Source organism: Benincasa hispida, chromosome 4 (genome assembly GCF_009727055.1).
Source record: "Benincasa hispida cultivar B227 chromosome 4, ASM972705v1, whole genome shotgun sequence".
In the NCBI taxonomy this organism is placed as follows: Eukaryota; Viridiplantae; Streptophyta; class Magnoliopsida; order Cucurbitales; family Cucurbitaceae; genus Benincasa; species Benincasa hispida.
In genome coordinates, this window is record NC_052352.1 from 25,253,242 (window position 1) to 25,274,763 (window position 21,522).

Consider the following 21,522-nt stretch of genomic DNA (forward strand, 5'->3'; position numbering starts at 1 on the left):
AGCCTGATGTATGCGATGTTATGTACTAGACCTGACATCTGTTATGCGGTGGAGATAGTTAGTAGATATCAGTCTAATCCAGGATATGATCACTAGACCGCTCTCAAGAATATCCTCAAGTATCTATAGAGAATGAGGGACTACATGCTTGTGTATGGTCTTAAGGATTTGATCCTTACAGGATACACGGGCTTTGATTTTTAGACTGATAAGGATTCTAGAAGATCCATATCAGGATCAATGTTCACTCTTAATGGAGGAGCAGTAGTCTGAAGGAGCACCAAGTAAGGGTGCATTGTTGACTCCACCATGGAGGCTGAGTATGTAGTGACTTATGAAGTTGCTAAGAAAGCTGTTTGGCTCAGAAAGTTTTTGACTGATCTGGAAGTTATTCTAGACATGTCAAAACCCATCACACTTTATTGTGATAATAGTAGTGCTATGGCTAATTCCCGAGAGCCTTGAAGTCACAAACACCGAAAGCATATAGAGCGGAAGTATCATCTCATTCGAGAGATTGTGCATCGAGGAGACATGATCGTCATGCAGATAGCTTTGGAGCACAACATTGCATTTACAAAAGCCCTTACCACTAAAGTTTTTTAGGGTTACCTGCAGAGTATGGGTCTATGGGATAGGCCACGTTTAGACTAGGACAAGTGGGATATTTTACTAGGCGTGTATGCCCTAGTTTATTGATTTGTGTACTTTGTATTTTAGTTTGACTTTTACATTGTACACCTCACTAGCTTTAGGTCAAGTGGGAGATTGTTGAAGTTGATGCACTGAATCTCATAGGGTCCTATAGTTTGTAATTGTATTGTATAAACATTCTATTTATGTTATAAAATATGTGATATTTTATTTCAAAGTAGTTGCATTAATCACAGACCAATAAACTAACATCCAAGGTTATATTGTAGCTTAAACATGTATGTAGAGACATACAAATGGATCATGTTTAAGTGATAACCTAAATGGTTTGCAGTAGATGGATAAGGCTGAATACCTTATTCTGATGACATTACGAGTATGACCTGCTTTGTAGATGTTACAATTGTTGTAAAGTGCTACAAATGATCTAATCCTGATCATTCATGTGGAGATTTGTGAGGGTGGATATTCTATACAAAGGAGATTATATAAGACCGAACCACGAATTGTTTAGTCTTATTATATAACACCGTTCATAATAGAGATTTTCATTTAACCAGGATGACCATAGGTAACATGAACTGAATCTTGAGTGAGTTGTGAACTTTTGGCTATAAAGACGGTCTTTTGATTTGTGTGGGTGAGAGTGGCTAAATTTCTGACTCAACAAGCCTACCATTTTGGGGATTCATCTGATTGAGGAGTTAGGAACACAGCTACACAAGAAGGAATTCACTCTTTCCCTAATGTTGGGGCAAATAGATAAATTGCATCCTAAAGGGCTGATTCCGAGGCTTGAACAATGTGACGCCACACTCTTTCTTGGACCAAGAGGGGTTTGGTCATAGTTGGACTATGATTTATTATTCATTAGAGGATCAATGGTACTTAAAGAGTTAGATGTAACTACAGGGGCAAAACGATAATTTTGGCCCAAGTGTACTTATGAGCAAGCTGTGAAGGATCATCTATTGTTGACTGATTATATCCAATGGGCATAGAAATATATCTGTAGTGCGAAGAGTGTAGCTGTCGGCCTTTAGTGGAGTGCCTGACAGTTAACGGATGGTGAACAATTTAATTAAAGAAGTTTAATTAATTACTCACGTATCGTTGGAGCTTCAAGCTACAGGTCCATGAGTTCCCCTTTATAGCTCAACGAGAATTAATGAGGATCAATTTTTAGATTAATTGAAGGAATTAATTATATGTGATATAATTAATTTAATCTAATTATATATGATATAATTACTATAATGTATTTTGATACATTATAATATAAAGTTTATTTGAGAGAAAATAAATATTTGAATATGATTTAAATATTAATTATATGAATTTGATTCACATAATTAAATTTAATATAATGGGTTTTATATTAAATACCATTGATGAGAGATAGAGACTATAGGTTATATTGTATTTGATAGAATATAGAAACTATAGGTTATGTGTTGTATTTGATATAACATATAATTTAATATATATTATATGATAAGATAGTTATCATATAAATATATGTATTAAATTTATTTATGAAAATAATTTAATTTAATTTAATTTATTTTTTTAAAGAAATCATTTTAGGAGGGAGTTGTAACTCCCTTCCCCTCTTTTCTCTCTAAAACGTGGCAGAAGGAGAAGAGAAGTAGTTCTTCTTCTTCCTGGTGTGGTTTCACAAAAAGGGATTTGTGAAACATATAAACGTTCTGAGATAATCTGAATCACTTCCTTTCATCTTTCTAAAAAATCCATCTCTTCCAAAATAGCTAGAGCCCACAAAACTCATGGATTCTCACCCAGAGAATATAGAGGTAAAGTTTCCTAAACCCTTGTCCCCTCCCCTCCCCTCCTCCCCCCCTCCCCCAATCTATGTTTAAAGCATGCTACATTTATCTTTTAAATGTATGATCTATATGTTTTGGTTGTAAGATTTATGTTCTGTAAATTTTGGGTATTTGGTCCGATCTTATGCTTTCGCTCGAGGACCATCAATGGTTCCTTCAAAGGATCCCTAGCATCATTGAAATTTAGGTACCTTACCATACCTTCGGTACCAACAATGGAGTAGGGTTTGTACAAGGCACAAACATTTAAGCATTTAAGAACATACACAAAATATGCATATTGGAAATAATCATACCTCATGGTTTCATATCAACGCATAGTGCCTTGTAAAACATGGAGTATACTTGATCAATTTCATCAAACATGGCATAGGCTACTTGGAAACACATGCTAAACTCTTATATAAGATAATAGATACTAGAGTTCCAAACTTACTTACAACTTAGTCAACATATAACTTAGCTAGCTAATCAAGAATAGACGTAGCTTTGACGGGCAAAAACTTTGCCGTTTTCATTATTCTATTTACTATTACCTAAATACCGTCATAACCATTAGGTGTTCTTGGTAATCCAAACAAAAAATCCATGGTCACGTGATCCCATTTCCATTTTGGTATTGGAAGTGGGTTTAACAAACCTATAGGTCTTTGACGTACTGGCTTAACCTGCTGACATATTAGACACCTATCTATTGGGGATGATGCCCTAAACTCTCGTGTTCTGTAGTTTGTAAACACAGTTTTGAACTAACGCTTTTGATGTATAGTATATGATATTTTCTTCACTTATTGTCTATGAACATTGGATGTTTTATTTGCTTTACCATAAACCAATAAACTAAAATCCCTGGTTGTTGACTATTCCGAAGCATGGGTAAATAGATAGACTGCTCCCTTAAGGTCTGATGCCAGGGCTTGAACGATGTGGCGCCACACACCTTCTCATGGCTCGAGAGGTGTCCACACATAGTAGGACTATGTTGTATTGTTCATTAGAGGGATCAGTGGCACTTAAGAAGTTAGATGTAACTACAAGGGCAAAACGGTAAATTGGCCTAGCTGTACTTACGAGCATTTGTGAAGGGTTATCGTACTGTTAACTGGTTATATCTGGTGGATACAGAAATATATCTGTGGTAAGAAGAGTTCAACTATCGATCTTTAGTGAAATACCTGACAGTTAACGGATGGTGGATCTCGTGGCTAAAGAGTTTAGTTAGCTATTCACGTACCATTGGAGCTTCGAGCCATAGGTTCATAAGGTCCTTTGGTAGCTCAATGGATTCAAGTTGAGAATCAGTTTTTGGGTCAGTTTGAAGTGTTCAAATTGACAAGAGGGAGTTCGATTATATATGATATGATTAAACTGGTTAATTATATATGATATGATTGACTTTATGTATGAGATATATTATTTTGGAGGAAAATGATATAAATATGATTTATATCTAGCGGAGGAGAAAAGACTATGGTTTATATGTGATATTAAACCATAGATTAATGAATATAATATGATTATATTTATTAATTTTAATTGAACAATTATGAGATAATTATGCCGGTCTTTTCTCCATAACCGTGTGTTAGTGGGAGGTTTCTTTTAGTTTTTGTAACTGAAGAATAAAATGAAAATCGTTTTCATTTTGCAAAAGATCGAACATTCACTCACGTATTGTGTATACAGCCTATTGCATGGCAAATCGAGAGACTACACGATAACTCAAAGTTTCTAAACAATCATATACATGCGTGCTTCTTTCTAAATGATCGCATATGAATTGCTAAATGATTGTCTATCTCTTTCCTAAACGATTGTGCGCTAGAGCGATTACTAAACGATCGTCTATATGATCGCTGCCTATTTACTAAACGATCGTGTACCTTCTTCTAAATGATCAAGCATTGTCTATACGATAGACCCGATATTCTCCCACTTGCTTGGTCATGGTATACGATCTTCCTTTCCTCCTTCTCTCTACAAAATCCAATAGAGCCCACACCTCCTGGATTCTTATACTGAGAATATCGAGGGTTCTAATTTGTGGTGTCATCCCCATTGCTGTGTTCATATGGAGGCCATTCGTGGGTAGACGACCGGTGATTTGGTGAACGATTGCTTGGACGTTCCAGTGAGAGTGAGAGGAGCAGTCTCTATTCAAGAGCGAGATTTCGGTGAAGAAAGGTTCTTCAACTGGTACGTATTCTTGTTATGTTGTTATTTATTGTTAAAAGCTTGTCGGTAATTTATAGTATATTGCATATCTATTCCGTTAGATAGTAAATGTGGTAATTCTGTCACAATGAGTTTGGAATGATCCACTTCCGCTCAAAGGTACTCTTGTATAAGAGTCCTTCACTATCTACATAACTGGCTATGTCTTTCTTCATTCCCGGCCACTAATTAGAGTTCTTCAAGGTCCTGTACATCTTGGTGCTACCTAGATGCATAGCATAGGTTGACTCATGAACCTCTTCTAACACGACATTTTTCAACAGCTCATTGTTAAGAACACATAATCTGTTATCCTTCATCAACGCTCCGTCCTTTCATAACATGAAATCTGACCTCTGTTGTTTAATTCCTTCAATCAACTTACTGAGATTATCATCTGTCATTTGAGTCTTGATGATATTATTTACTTAAAGGAACTCTTATTCAAGAGTACCTACGAGCGGAAGCGGATCTTTCCAATTCACTATGACAAAATTTCCACATATACATTTACACATACTAAAATGCATTCATAGTGCTAAAGAGATCGAGAGATCATACCAGTTAAAGACTTCTTCTTCACAACAAATCTCGTATTTGCTGAGATGGTAAGCTATTGCTCAGCAAAATCCAATCATCTACCTCGAACAGTCTCCACACGAGCAAAAGGAAACGGAGATGTCACCACCACTCAGAGCCCTCAGTATTCTTGGAGTGAGAATCCAAAGGGTAGGCTTTGTTCGGATTTAGTAGAGGGAAGGAGGAAGAGAGATTGTATACAACTATCAAGCAAGTGAGAGATGGGCTCGTCTATCGTATAGACAAAATGCTTGATCGTTTAGGTGAAGTATACGATCATGAAGGAAAAAGGTAAGTGATCATCTAAACGATCGTGTAGGAAAAGGTAAGCGATCGTCTATACGATCGTTTAGTAAATATCGGACGTTAAACAATTGCTTAGGAAAAAGGTAAATGATCGTTTAGTAAATAGCACGCGTGGGTGTAATTGTTAAGCGATCGCTTAGCACTATCTTATAGGTAAGCGATCGTGCAGACAATATCATATAGACATAGATTTTCTAAGCGATGACACACTTCAACACAATGACTGCGCATACCATGCTTAACACACCATGAGCTATTTATGCGTCTTAAAGTAATCTTTCAACTTACTCATCCATTATTAAAATAGAAGAGACGCTGTCTCATTTCCCTTTTAACTGTCCAATTAATAGACAATGAATATGATCACATCATATTCATAACTTATGAATTAATATCATATATTAATCATAGTATTTTTCCTCCACTAGATATAAATCATATTTATATCAAATTTCTTCTAAATTAATATATTTCATACATAAAGTTAATTATATCATATAATTAACTTGTTCAATTATATCATATATAATCAACTCCCTCTTGTCAATTTGAACATTTTAAACTGACCCAAAAACTAACTATCAACTTGTATCCAAGCTACCAAGGGGACCTTATGGACCTATGGCTCAAAGCTTCAACGGTACATGAATAGCTGACTAAACCCTTTAGTCACGATATCCACCATCTTTTAACTGCCAGACATTCCACTAAAGACCGATAGTTGAACTCTTCTTTCCATAGATATATTTCTATGTCCATTGGATATAACCAATCATCAGTACGAATACCCTTCACAGATGCTCGTAATTACAGCAGGCCAATTAACCGTTTTGTCCCTATAATTATATTACTAATGTAGGTTTTACCTAGAAATGAGCTATTATTTCCCCCCAAATGACCTACTGTAAAGCTACATTAGCTCATCTGAATTCTTGTAATAACTTCACCCTTACAGAATTCAGCATGTCTCTGGAACAACTAGAGTTTCTGCTCAAAGCATCGGCTACCACATTAGCTTTACCGGGATGGTAATCAATGGCACAATCATAATCTTTAATTAACTTCATCCATTGTCTCTGTCTCATATTTAACTTATTCTGATCAGATATATATTTCAAACTCTTATGATCTGTTAATATATGACATTTTTCACCATATAAGTAATGCCTCCATATCTTTAATGCTAGCATAACAGCTGCTAATTCCAAATCATGAGTAGGATAATTACCTTCATGTTTCTTTAGCTGCATGGAAGCATAAGCTATAACCTTACCATCTTGCATCAACACACATCCTAATCCATGTCTAGATATGTCACGGTAAATCTTGAATTCTTTTCCTAACACTAGAAGAGTTAAGATTGACACAGTCACCAATCTTTGTTTCAAATCCTGAAAACTTTATTCGCAGTTATCTGTCCATTCAAATTTAGCATCGTTTCTGGTCAAATTGGTCAATGGAAGGGCTATTTTCGAGAAACCCTCCACAAACCTCCTGTAGTAACCTGCCAAACAAAGAAAACTACATACCTCTGTGACTGAGGTATGTCGTTCCCATTTTGACTACAGCCTCGATCTTTTGAGGATCAACGCTGACACTTGCTGCAGACACCACATGTCCTAGAAATACCACTTAGTCTAGCCAGAATTCACATTTGCTGCACTTATCATATAACTGTTTCTCACGTAGTATTTGCAATACTATCCTCAGATGCTCTACATGTTCTTCTTTACTTCCCGAATACACCAAGATATCATATATAAAAACTATCACAAATTGATCTAAGTATGGATGAAATATCCTGTTCATCAAATCCATAAATACTGTTGCGACATTAGTTAGGTCGAATGGCATAACTAGAAGCTCATAATGCCCATATCTAGTTTGAAACTCGGTCTTAGGGATATCTAACTCCCTAACCTTCAACTGGTGGTAACCTGTTCTTAGATCAATCTTTGAAAATACTTACGCTCCCTTTAGTTGATTAAACAAGTCATAAATACGAGGTAACATATACTTATTTCGTATAGTTTCCTTGTTTAATTGCTTGTAGTTGATACATAATCAGATTGTGCTATTTTTATTCTTCACAAATAAAACTGGTGCTCCCTAAGGTGACACACTAGCTATGCGATGAATGCTTACCATGCAACGTACTTTAAACGCTTATGTTATGAACTGGCTATGTTGTACGTGTTAACACATAGCATCACTGAGTCAGCTACTTGCTTGTTCTTCTATGTAGCTGCCTACTTATCCATCCACAATACCATTCCAAATTCAAAACCCCATATTTCATAATTTTGATTTCAACATTCGTTTAACTAAACTCTTTTCAAAGAAAATGCTCATAAACATCTTAATTTTTGCTTACCTTATAATTTGAGCACTATTTCCTCCAGAATCAATCGAAAATCCCTCAAATTCTCCTTTAGTTAGTCGAGCATTCATGTGGAGACATGTGAGTGAGGGCATCCTATACAAAGGATGTTTGCATAAGACCAGACCACGCTAGAGTCACTTTTCTTTATAACGACCATTTACTTCTAAAACTGACTATTTCAATTTGATGACCTAAGGTAACTCGATCTCAATCCGGAGCTAATTATGAACTCCATTTATTTGGGATTATCATTTAATTTGTATGGGTGAGAGTGGCTCAACATAGCCGCATAATAAGCCTCCCATTTTAAGGCAAAGATCGGATAGATAGCTAGGGACATAGTCCTGCAAGACATAATTCTTTCCTACCTGTCTTATGGTTAGCAGATAGGGGTTTCCCTTAAATTTGATTCCTGGTCTTGAACAAAGGCCCCACCCTTTTGTGACTGAGAGGAATTCGGTTTATTGGTAGAACCATAAACTAATTGTTCATTAGAGGATCAATAGAGACTTAAGGAGCAAGATGTATTGCAGGAGTAAAACGGTAAATTTGAATTAGATGTAAATACGAATGACCTATGAAGGATCGACTTACTGATTATGGTTAAATCAAGTGGACAGAAATATATCTACAGTGAGAAAAGTGCAACTACTGAGCTATAGTGGTATGTCTCGATAGTTAACGAATAGTGATTAATTCGATTTAAAGAGTTTAGCCAATTAATCTCAAATCATTGGAGCTTATGATCTGTAGGTCCATTAGGTCCCTCTATTAGCTCATAAAAGGATTAAACCTTAGGATAGCGTGTTGAGAGAATTTGAAATGTTCAAACCCAGTTTAGGGTTTGTATTGTTTTATTTGATATAATTGATGTTTAATTATTGAATTAAACGTTACGGTTTTAGATAATTGAAAATATTTAAATATGATTTAAATATTTAATTAGGCGTTATATTAATTTAATATTTGATATTAAATTGATTGATTAAATTAGTTTAATTATTTATCCAAATTACTTTATTAAATTTATGTAATTCAAAATTATGAAATTGGTTAATTAAATTTGATTTTATGAAATTTAAAATTATAAAATTTATTTAATTAAAATTGAATTTGAAATTTAGTTTGAAAATAAGTTTTATATTTAAAATTAATCCAAATTCACCATTATCAACAACACCTCATGCCACTTATTTGAATGGAAAATGAAGTGGCAATTTCATGTGAAGTCTTAATTGCATGTTAAAGAACTATAATATGAGGTTTTGAATTGATTTTCATGGACATGCAATCTGAAATTTTAAAAGAGAAAAATTATGGAATTTTTCCTCTACACTCCAACTCTAAAAACCACGTCAATTCCCTCTCAATTTGAGTTCCACCACTCAATCTAATACCTGAGATTAGTAGAGAAGACTCTTGTGGTTGCATAGTTTGAAGAAGAAACTTGTGGTGAATTCAAGTAATTCAAAGAAAACATCAAAGATATTCATTAGAAATTTATTGAAAACCATGAACATGCATGTTTTTTTAGCTAAAATTGATGTAGTTGGAGTCCTTAGATCCTTAATTACTTCCACATGTTGAATGTCAACTCCATCATGCAAGGCTACCACCTGACTTACTTACCCGTTAATTAAGCTGAATTCCTCAGCTTAAGCTTGATCGCATGGCCTTGTAGCTACCAAGAACTTCTCCCTTAAACGCTGATCATCTGCCGCATCTCTCGTCAGCTTAGCCCTTAACAATGGTATACGAAGTTGGTCGCATAAACCCTACATACCACTTGCTATACTTTGCCATAATGCCCTTCTTGAGCCTTTGGCCACATCATTCACCAAGCTGGCCGCATGATGCCTACCAGTTCCAACGCATGGAACCCTCTCCTCCCTGAGAACCTAGCGTTCCATACTTAACATTTTTCTGGTTTATCATTGATAAACTTCTCCGACTCCCTACGCATTCACCGTGTTACAACTTGAACGTATATAATTATAATACTTAAGAAAATTTTCTTCTCGTATATTTTAGACGCATCATTCACTATACATAACTACTTTTCTGTTAACGTTAATTCACCTCTTAACTCATAATTAAGAGGTCTTAAATTTGATTAACTAATGAAACAAGTTCAGGGGTTTACAGTAGTTATCCATGACTGAACAAAGATTTTGCTGGCTAAGGTTAAGGTATTGTGTGGCTTTTTTTTTCTGTACATTATGTTTCCATGATTCAATCAAATATTTCAGTTGCATGGCTCAATCGGGCTATGCAACATTATTTTCTAGTACAAGTTATTTGTTTTTTAATACTTGCTTATACTGTGTCTGCTTTTTTTAAAGGTCACTTCTCGTTAGAGCAAGCATTTTCTTTAGAGGTTGTCATGAATTTTTCATGTATTCATTTTTCTAAAAAAACATATTTTTTTTAGTTTGTTAAACTGTTATATGAATTTAGAATTGTTTTCCTAGGTTTTTGGTCGGGTAGTTTAGAGTTTATCAAATAGTGTTTTTAGTTTGTTAGATTTGTTTTTAAAAATACACCATGATAATAGGGATTCGACTGGTGGGGCAAATTTGTCCATTTTGTAGATTTTAGAAAGCAATATATTTAGTCCTTGGGCTATTAATCAACCTTCAAATTAAAGGATTGGGCCCATGATCTAGCATTAGAAAGATCTAATAAGGCCCAATCTTGTCCAGTCCATTCTCAGCCCAGCTCATCCGAAAATTTGAAGGGTTAATTACAAGAATATGTTATTTGGAATTTGTATTTGAATATCTATATCTATATCTATCTATATAAATATATATATCAAGCTATTTCAAGCCCAAGCTATCTTATTTTAGTTTTTTTAAAAAATAAAAACGTATTGTTGATTAATTATGTATTATAAATATCATAATATATGTGTAAAGTAGATACCCATAGTTAATGTCAAAAGATCAAGTGGCATTTGTCCATTACTCCATGTGTAGATCATGTGTCATAAAGTTACACATGATTAGTGTCCAAAATTTCTATAAATAGTGGTCATTAATGGTCTTTGTAGAGAAGTGAAATGAGAAATCCAAAAAGTTTGGAAATATTATTGGGAAAATTTTGTAAATTTTTAATTTCCAATATAATGTTATTTTATTATTTTATTTCATTTTAATATATTATATTATATTTTTCTCGATATCCATGTTCTAGTTGCACCTCATTATGCTCCTTAATTTTACAATACGTTATCAACACGAACTTCTGTCGTTTCCCTCCTGAAGGTAGGTTCTAAAGGTAGTTTTTTTCCTCTTTCTGTTATGATCAATAAATTAAATATTATTTTATATGTTTGATATATGTTAAATTTCTAATATAAATAAAATATTTCCTGATAGTGTTACCACGACAAACTTTATAAAAATAGAATTCACAGCCCTTGACATTAATGGTAATAATTATTTGTCAATAGTGCTTCATGTTGAGATACATTTGAACGCCATGAATCTTGGAGAAACAATTAAAGAAGAAAATACAACGACCAATCAAGAAAAAAAAAACAAAGGTCGTGATTTTTCTTCGTCATCATCTTCACAAGAGGTTGAAGATAGAGTATTTAACAGTAAAAGATCCTGACATCTTGTGAAATAATTTGAAGGAAAGATATGTAATAAAAAAATAGTTATTCTTTTTAAAGTTTGTTATAGATGATTGCATTTGAGACTCGAAGATTTTAAATAATTAAGTGATTACAACTCTGCATTATTTAAAATTAGATCAAAATTGTTGTTATGTAGAGAGAAATTACTGATGCGGACATGTTAAAGAAAACATTTTCTACTTTTGCAGTAGTAATATCGAGAAAAAAGTTTTAAAAAGTATTATGAACTCATCTCATGTCTCATTGTAGCTGAACAAAATAATGAGTTATTAATGAAAAACCATGAATCTCAACCAACTAGAACAATATCAGTTATTAATGAAAAACCATGAATCTCGACCAACTGGAACAATATCATTCTCTTAAGTGAACGATGTGAATTTTAACAATAATCGTGGTCGAAGTCGTGACCGTGGAAGAGGAAGAAATAATCATCGTGATGGTCGTTATAATTATTCAAATTTCAAAAGAGCCCCTCGAAATGATGATCATAAAGGAAAGACTCCATAAGATAAACATTCAAAAGATGATGCACAAAAATGCTTCCGATGTGGTATGACTAGGCATTGATCATGAATTTTTCATATATCAAAATTTTGATATGTATTAAGCTTCCCTGAAGGAAAAGAGAAAAATGTAGAAGCAAAGATAATGAAATATTTGACCCACCCAGTATGACAAATTCAGATGTGGCAAACTTCTTCGAATATCCTGAAGAGAAAATTGACCCCATTGATGGAATAACAAGTGTTTCTTTTGATTTTGAGAATATCTAAGGATTAATGTTGTTGTTATTGTTTAGTTTTTTTTGTTTTAGTTTTAGTTTTTATTTTTGGTTTTTTAATCTATCTTTCATGTTTTTTTAGGTTAAACTTTTGTATTTCAAGTTTTGTTTATCTTATTATAATTATTTTGTTTAATGAAGAATCATGGATAGTTTTCGTATGTACTCTTGAATAATGATGAAAAAATGAGGAATGAAGATCTATGTTTGGCAGTACAACTACACATATAATACTTACAAGTAAAAAATATTCTTCCAAACTGACAATGTTGGAAGAAAAAGTAATACGATACAAGGTTTTGCAAATTTAGTTGAAGGATTTGGAAAAGCAACCTAGAGGAACAAAATTTACCTCAATACATCATTTTTTAGTCAATCAAAGATAAATCTAATAAGTTTTAAAGATTGTTGCAATGGTCATCATATTGAGGCTGATAGAAAGAATAATATGGAGTATCTTTATATCATATCTTCTGTTTCACATGAAAAACACATACTAGAAAAGTTGTCTGCTTTATCTTCTGGATTATATTATACTCATATACGTATAATTGAAACATATGAAACAATGAACCTGAAGTTCATGAATCCAGATATATTTGTTATTTGGCATGATAGATTAGGTCATCCAAGATCTATAATGATGAGAAGAAGATTCTTCAATCAAGTGAATTATCATGTGATGCTTGCTTTCAAGGCAAGTTAATAATTAGACCATCACCAGCTAAAGTGGGAACTGAATCACTTGCAGTTTTAGAACGAATCCATGGTGATATTGAATGAACCATTGCATGTCCTTGAACGGAAAACAGGATCGAACCCAAATCCCAAAATTTACAGAATTATGAATTCTACAGAAACAAGAAACAATATCATCATGCATTTAAGAAGAAAATATTGCATGCTAAAGAAAATTTACATAAGAATGAGTTCAAAAATTCTTACCTTTGAAGATCAATCTTCAAATGAAAAACCCTCGAACTGAAAGGAACACCACTACGATGGAGACTTCTATATTCTCTAGATGAGAATCTAAGAGGTGTGGTCTTTAGCTATTTTGGAAAAGATGGATTTTGAGAGAGATGAGAGGAAGTGATGATGGAGAAATCAAATCTCAGAACACTTTTTGTGATTCACTATGTTTGCTGTAATTCTCCGTAAAAGCCAGAAGAAGAAGAAGCCTAATCCCCAAAAACACAACCACCTTACCACTCACACGTTGTGAGTTGAGAGAGAATAGGGGAGGGAGGTTATTTCCCTCTCATCAAATTTTAAAATTAAAAAATAAATTAATTTTAATTTATAATTAAAACCATCATATATATATATATATGCTGTCTCTTATACACATCTAGATGTGTATAAGAGACAGGAATAAGATAGGGAAGTTATTTCCATCCCATCAAATTTTTAAAAATAAAAATAAAAATAAAATTAGTTAATTTTAATTTATAATTAAAACCATCATATATATATATATATGTTATATCATATATAACATACAACCTATAGCTTAATATTGCATCATTTACAATATAACCTATAGTTTTTATTCTCTCATTAATGACATTTAATATAAATCTCATTTATATTAAATTTAATTTATGAATCAAATTCATATAATTAATATTTGAATCATATTTAAATATTTATTTCCTCTCAAATAAACTTTATATTTTAATGTATCAAATACATTATAGTAATTATATCATATATAATTATATTAAATTAATTATATCACATATAATTAATTTCCTCAATCAATTTAAACAATTCAAATTAATCTAAAAATAGATTCTCATTAATTCCCATTGAGCTATAGAGAGGACCTCATGGACCTATAGCTTGAAGCTTCCATGATACATGAATTATCATTAAACTCCTTTAATTAAATTATTTACCATCCATTAACTGTTAGACACCCCACTAAAGACTGACAGCTGCACTCTTCGCATTACAGATATATTTCTGTGTCCATTGAATATAACCAATCAACAGTATGATGACCCTTCATAAATTGCTCGTAAGTACAATTGGGTCATTTTGTCCCTATAGTTACATCTAACTCCTTAAGTACCGCCACTCTCACCCATACCAATCAAAGGACCTCCTAAATAGGCAGGAGTTCACAGCTTACTCTGGATTCAGGTCATGTTATCTATGGTCATCCTTGTGAAATGTAAGTCTCTATTATGAATGACGTTATCTAATGAGACTAAAAATTTTATGATCCTGTCTTATACAAACTCCTTTGTATAGAATACCCCCGCTTACATGTCTCTACATGAATGATCGGGATTATATCATTTGTAGCACTTTACAACGATTGTAACATCTACAAAGTGAGTCATACTCGTAGTGTCACCAAGATAAGGTATTCAGCCTGATCCATCTACTACAGACCATTTAGGTTATCACTTAAATATGATCCACCCGTATATCTCTACATACATGTTTAAGCTACAAGATGACCTTAGATGTTAGTTTATTGGTTTGTGGGTTTAATGCAATTAAATTTCAAATAAAATATCACATATTTTATTAGATAAATAAAATATTTGTACAATACAATTGCAAACTATAGGACCCTACGAGATTTAGAGTATCAACCCTAATAGATATATGTGGACCTATTAATCCATCAAATGGATCATTTAATTATTTTATAGTATTAATAGATGTATCAAGTAGATGGTCACACTTATGCTTATTATCAAGTCTTGAATTTTCAAGATTACTTGTTCAAATAATTAAGTTAAGAGCACAATTTCTCGATCATACAATTAATATCATTTGTCTTAATAATGCTGGTGAATTTACATCCTAAGCTTTTGATAATTATTGTATGTCAATTGGAATAAGTGTTGAACATCCTGTAGCTCATGTTTATGCACAAAATAGTTTAGCAGAATCATTTATCAAACGTTTGTAATTAATTGCTAGACCATTGCTTATGAGAGCTAAACTTCCTATGTCTGTATGGGATCAAGCTATTTTGCATGTTGCATCAGTTATACGTATTAGGCCAGTAGCTTATCATAAGTACTCACTATTATAATTAGCTAATGGCTATGAGCCAAATATTTCCCATCTGAGAATTTTTGGATATGCAGTATATGTTCCAATTACTCCACCACAATGTACTAAGATGGGTCCTCAAAGGAGGTTAGGAATATATGTTGGATATGATTCTCCATCAATTATTAAATATCTTGAACCTCTGACTGGTGATGTATTTACATCACAATTTGTTGATTTTCATTTTAATGAGAAAAATTTTCCAACATTAGAGGGAGGAATTAAGAACTTGGAAAAAGAAATTACATGGAATGCATCGTTATTGTCTCATTTAGATCCCTATACAGATCAATGTGAACTTGAAGTTAAGAAAATAATTCATTTGCAAAATATAACAAATCAATTACCAGATGCTTTTATAGATGCAATGAAGTAACTAAGTCACATATATCAGCTACAAATGTTCCATAAAAAATTGATATCCCAACACAACAAGTTTTCACTAATGAATCTGGAACACATCAGAAGCATGGTAGACCAACGGGTTTTAGAGATAAAAATCCTTGAAAAAGAAAAATAATTAATAATCAAAAGGACTTGGTTGAGGATGTAAATATCTATGAAGAAACCTTAGACGTGACTATAGTAGGGGTAGTGAAAATGAAATACTTAAAGATAATAATGACATTTCAATAAACTATGTCATGACAGGAAAAATATGGAACCAAACTAATGTAGTTATTGAAAATATTTTTACGTATAATGTTGCTCTTGATATTATATCTAAAAATAAAGTTCTTGAACTAAAATTTGTTTAAGATTGTCGACATAGAAAAGATTGGCTTCAGCAGAAAGAAACAATCAAAGTAGAATTAAACCCACTTTTAAAATGTCAGGTTTTTGGACCAGTAGTTTGAACACTAGAAGGTGTGAAACCCGAGGGATACAAATGAGTATTTGTGAGAAAAAGAAATAAAAGTAATGAAGTTGCAAGATATAAAACAAGACTAGTTGCAATAAGTTTTTCACAAAAACCTGGTATTAATTATAAGGAGACATATTCTCTAGTGGTAGATGCAATTACATTAAGATTTTTAGTTGGTCTGACCGTGTATGAAAGTTTGGACATGCATCTTATAGATTTTATCGCAACATATTTATATGGATCTCTTGATAATGATACTTACATTAGAATCTCAAAAAGGATTTAAGATACCTGAAACATATAAATCAAGTTCTCAGGAATTGTATTCAATAAAGTTACATATATCACTATATTTATTGAAACAATTAGGACGAATGTGATACCATTGCCTGAGTGGATATTTGTTGAAAGAAGGATATCAAAATAATCCAACATGTCCTTGTATTTTTATAAAGAAATCACAATCAGGATTTGCTATTGTAACTATATATGTTGATGACTTAAATATAATTAGAACTCTTGAAGAGCTGTCAAAGACAATAGAATATCTTAATAAACAATTTGAGATGAAAGATCTCAAAAAAATAAAATCAAAACATTTTATATGGACAAAGCACATCTATTGAATATCCTAATGGAAGTTCGTTCACTAGATGTTAAGAAAGATATATTTCGTCCTCGAGATGATAATGAAGAACTTTTTGGTTCTGAAATGCTATATCTTAGTACAATTAGTGCACTTATGTATCTTGCTAATAATACACGACCAAATATTTCATTTTCAATAAATTTATTAACAAAATACAGTTCTTTTCCAATAAAAAGTCATTGGAATGAAGTTAAGCTTATACTCAATTATCTCCGAGGAATGATGGATATGAGTTTGTTTTTAGTCAAGTAAATCAAATTTTGATCTAGTTGGTTATGTTGATTTTAGATATTTATCTGATCCAAACAAATTTAGGTCCCAAACAGGTTATTCTTTTACATATAGAGGAATTGTCATGTCATGGCGATCAGTGAAATAGACCATAACAACTAATTTCTCAAATCATGCTGAAATTTTTGAAATTCACGAGGCTAGTAGAGAATATGTATGGCTAAAATCAATGACTCAGCACATTCGTAGAACATGTGGCTTGTCTTCTAGTAAAAATCTTCCAACGATATTATACGAAGACAATACAACATGTATAGCCCAAATCAAAGAAGGATATATTAAAGGAGATAGAACAAAGCATATTTCACCTGAGCTTTTCGACACTCATGATCTTGAAGAAAATAACGATACCACTGTACAACAAATTTGTTCGAAGGATAACCTGACAAACTTATTTGCAGAATCATTACTAACCACAATCTTTGAAAACTGGTGCACAACATTGGATTGGGGCAACTTAGAGATATCAAGTGATGTATCAATGAGAGGGAGCAAATGTTGAAATATGTACTTTTTTTCTTCATTAGGATTTTTTTTCCTAATAAGGTTCTAATGACGCATATTTCATATATATATGGGTATTAGGAGTATTATAAATATCATAATATATGTGTAAAGTAGATAGTCATGCTTAGTATCAAAAGAGCAAGTGACATTTGCCTATTACTCCATGTATAGACAATTTGTAATAAAGTTATACATGATTAATGTCCAAATATGCCACATCTAGTGGCCAAAATTTTTATAAATAGTGGTCATTAGTGATCTTTGTAGAGAAGTGAAGATTGGTGAGAAATCCAAAAAGTTTGGAGAAAATTCTTGAGAAAATTTTCATATAATTTTTAATTTCCAATATAATGTTATTTTATTATTTATTTTATTTTAATATATTATATTATATTTTCTTGATGTCTATCTTCTCGTAGTGCTTCTCAATTTTATAACAATTAGGTTTTTTTTTAATTCCATTTTAAATTTTTTTAAAAACTTTTCATTTCCTCTTAATTTGACTAGAGTAGGTTTATATTTATATATATTTCATAGAATTTTAGTCCCTAAACTTACATAAAAGAAACAATTTAGTCCTTAAACTTTGGTTTGTAATGATTTATCTCTAAGCTTTTAATTTTTCAACAATTTAGTCCCTAAATTTTACTATGTGACAATTTAGTCCTCTTACTTTAAAATTGGTAATAATTTAGTCCCTATTATAAAAATTTTGTTAAGATTTAATCAGATTTCTTACATAAATAAATCAATAAACTAATTAGAGACTTAATATATATTTTTTAAAATACAAACTCTACTTCATAAAATAATAAAATTTAATATCTAATTTTGATAAATATTTGTATGTTAGGGACCATATTATTACAAATTTGAAAGCACAAGGATTAAATCATTACAAATCAAAGTTCAAGGACTAAATTGCTACTTTTATGAAAGTTTAGAGACCAAAAGTATTTTTTGACATTTCTATAAAATAGGGTACATTTAATAATATAATATATATTATTGTTTCTTTCCAAGTTTATATTTCATAAACGTATATTTTATAAAATGAGATATATTTTTTTCATAAATGTATAGTATACTTAATACTATTGAGGTATATAATTTAAATTGAGAAAAATGTAGTGTATATATGTCGGAAAACATAGTAGTATATGAGTGATAAATCTTTTGAAAATCAATCAAAATTACTCGCAAGGAGGTGATTAAGGAAAGAAACCATTATGTTCCAAACCATTAAAATAAAAATTGTTGGAAATCAACCTAAAAGACAAAATATGGTATTTAATAGAAAGAACAATGTGCCTTTAATGATAAATCTAATTAGCATATAATGCTAAATTTGGAAATATACAATTGTGATAATTTGTATTACACAAAATATAAGAAATAGGATGTTCCAAATATTTGAGGATAATAATGAAATAAATTTGTAGCTGAATTTAGAAAATGCTAAAGTCGATCATTTTGATAAAAACTGACATTTGTGAAATTTTATGTTCAAAAGTGGCTATATACTATAATTTCTAAATTTGGAAGTATTATAATTTATTTATATGAAATTAATTGACCAAAATTATCATGGGAGGGAAAATGATAGAAATAGTGGTTTTAAAATTCTGTTAAAGATGCAGTTTTTTAGGAAAGGTTACGTTAAAAGCTGAGAAATCTGATTTTAAAAGCTGTCATCAACGTGGTGCATAAATTGAAATGTGATTATGTATATATAATATTATAAAAAGAAGCCATTCTAACAAATTCAAGAATAAGATAATGTTAAGGTTCGATCTCATGCAATGTTAAAATTTAAAAAAAAAAAAAAGTTAAATGTTGAAACTCAGAAAACTTGTGTTCTGAAATGGGTAAAATTGAAATTATATGGTAGTTTTTAAAAATATTTATGAAAATGTGGTACTTCTAAAAATATTTAGAAACATTCTGTAGTTTTCAAATAATTACATTTTCTCTTTCTTCTTTCCCAATTTCCAATAATCTCCATTCATGGTTCATATTTTTCTCTTTTGCTTTTCCTTTCTCTCTCTATTCTTTCTCGGTCTTTCTTCTTCTTTATCCCACCATTTCTCTTCTTCATTTCTCTGTCACTTTTCATCAAATCAATTTAATTAACTTTTAAATCCAAATATTATGGGTCAATCAACTTTGGATTTATATTGTTAACTTTTTTTTTTTGAAAATTCTAATTTCAATTTGATTTTATGATGGGGAATGATAGTCCACTTTAAATTTCATTCGTATCGTGGAAAAAAAGAGAGAAAAAAAATTTTGGTGTCAAAATTTAATTATTCTTAAATCAATACGTTAATTTAGAAAATTCATAGAACCATTTCATTTATATTTTTTTTTTGAGAAAGATCACTTATATACCTTTAAACATAATGTAAACACGGTTAAAAATTATGGCAAAATCTAAAATTAATCAAATACGGCAAATAAAACAAACTTTATGGTTGGATACAATAAGAAAAATGCTAATATATAATTCAATAATTACTAATTATTAAATTAAATTGGTAACACTTATAAACATAAAAACTCAAATTAGTAATATTACAATTTTACATTTCAGATTTGAGTTTGTTTCAATTTGGTCTATAAATGATTTACATTTTTAACTACAATTAATCTAATAATTATGAAATGAAATTTTAAAAGTGATGAAAAATAGTGAAACTTAATTAGTTATAATTCGTGTATTAATTTAAATTTATTAATATACAATAAAGACGAAAAATTGTATTTAATGAAAAATCAATGTTAAAAATATAAATTTTGAAATCTAGGGACCAAATTAAAAGAAAACTCAAATGTCAAAGGTAAAATTTATTAACATTTTGAAACTTATGGACTTATTTATTTATTTTGATTTCAATGATTTTATTAATCTGGTTAGTTTCAAACTTTAACTTTAATCAAAATATATTATTTACTCTTTTTTTTCTTAGTTCATGGTAATCTTCACCTACAAAATCTTATTGGATGATTTGATTAAGTATCAATAATTATAAATATTTAAAAATTGTGTATCATCTCACATCATGGAGATAAACAATGACAGTTGAAGGGATCAAATCCCCAGTAGAAGTATCTTATTAGATACAAAATAGAAAGTTCATGGATATGTTAGACAATTGTGAGGAAATCAAATTCCCGCCAAAGCGTGTGAATGCCTTTTATTTAGATATTCGATTTTTACGAAAACAAAAACAGTAAAATAAAACATGCATTTGTAAGATAAACATTCAAACAAAACTATAAGCATGCTAGAAAAGAGGGAAAAAAAAACTCACTTTTCTTGATTCTTCTAACTTTCCTCTTCTACCGTTATCAACGATCTCAAACCTTTCCAATGAAGGACACCACTAACAAAGTTACCTTGTTATTCTCTAGGATTCTAAAGAACTTGGAATAGTGGTCTCCAAGAACTTTTGAGGAGGAAAATGGTTGAAAATTTTTAGAGACAAGTTAGAGAGAAGTTGGAGACTTAGAGGCTATATNTATGAAGAAGGGTTAACCCCTTCTCCAAGTATTTCCTTTTATACCCTTATTGTTAATTAATTAAATAATCATTCTTTAATTAATTGACACATTAATTCAATGACCATATATTATATCCTATTTAATATACATTTAATTAATTATCATAAATATCGTATATTTATACTAACCTCCAATCTCTATTATATCTTAAACAATTA

The 21,522-nt window shown here is 31.2% G+C and overlaps 1 long non-coding RNA gene across 1 annotated transcript; it reads right to left on the bottom strand.

The window, feature by feature from the left end:
- Nucleotides 1-15,844: 15,844 nt before the first annotated feature.
- LOC120076575 lies at nucleotides 15,845-21,299 on the bottom strand. Its single transcript, XR_005481577.1, has 3 exons — nucleotides 21,115-21,299; nucleotides 17,602-17,675; nucleotides 15,845-16,644 (listed from the first exon to the last, which is right to left on the bottom strand). It is a non-coding gene; the product is annotated as an uncharacterized LOC120076575 (long non-coding RNA).
- Nucleotides 21,300-21,522: the final 223 nt, after the last annotated feature.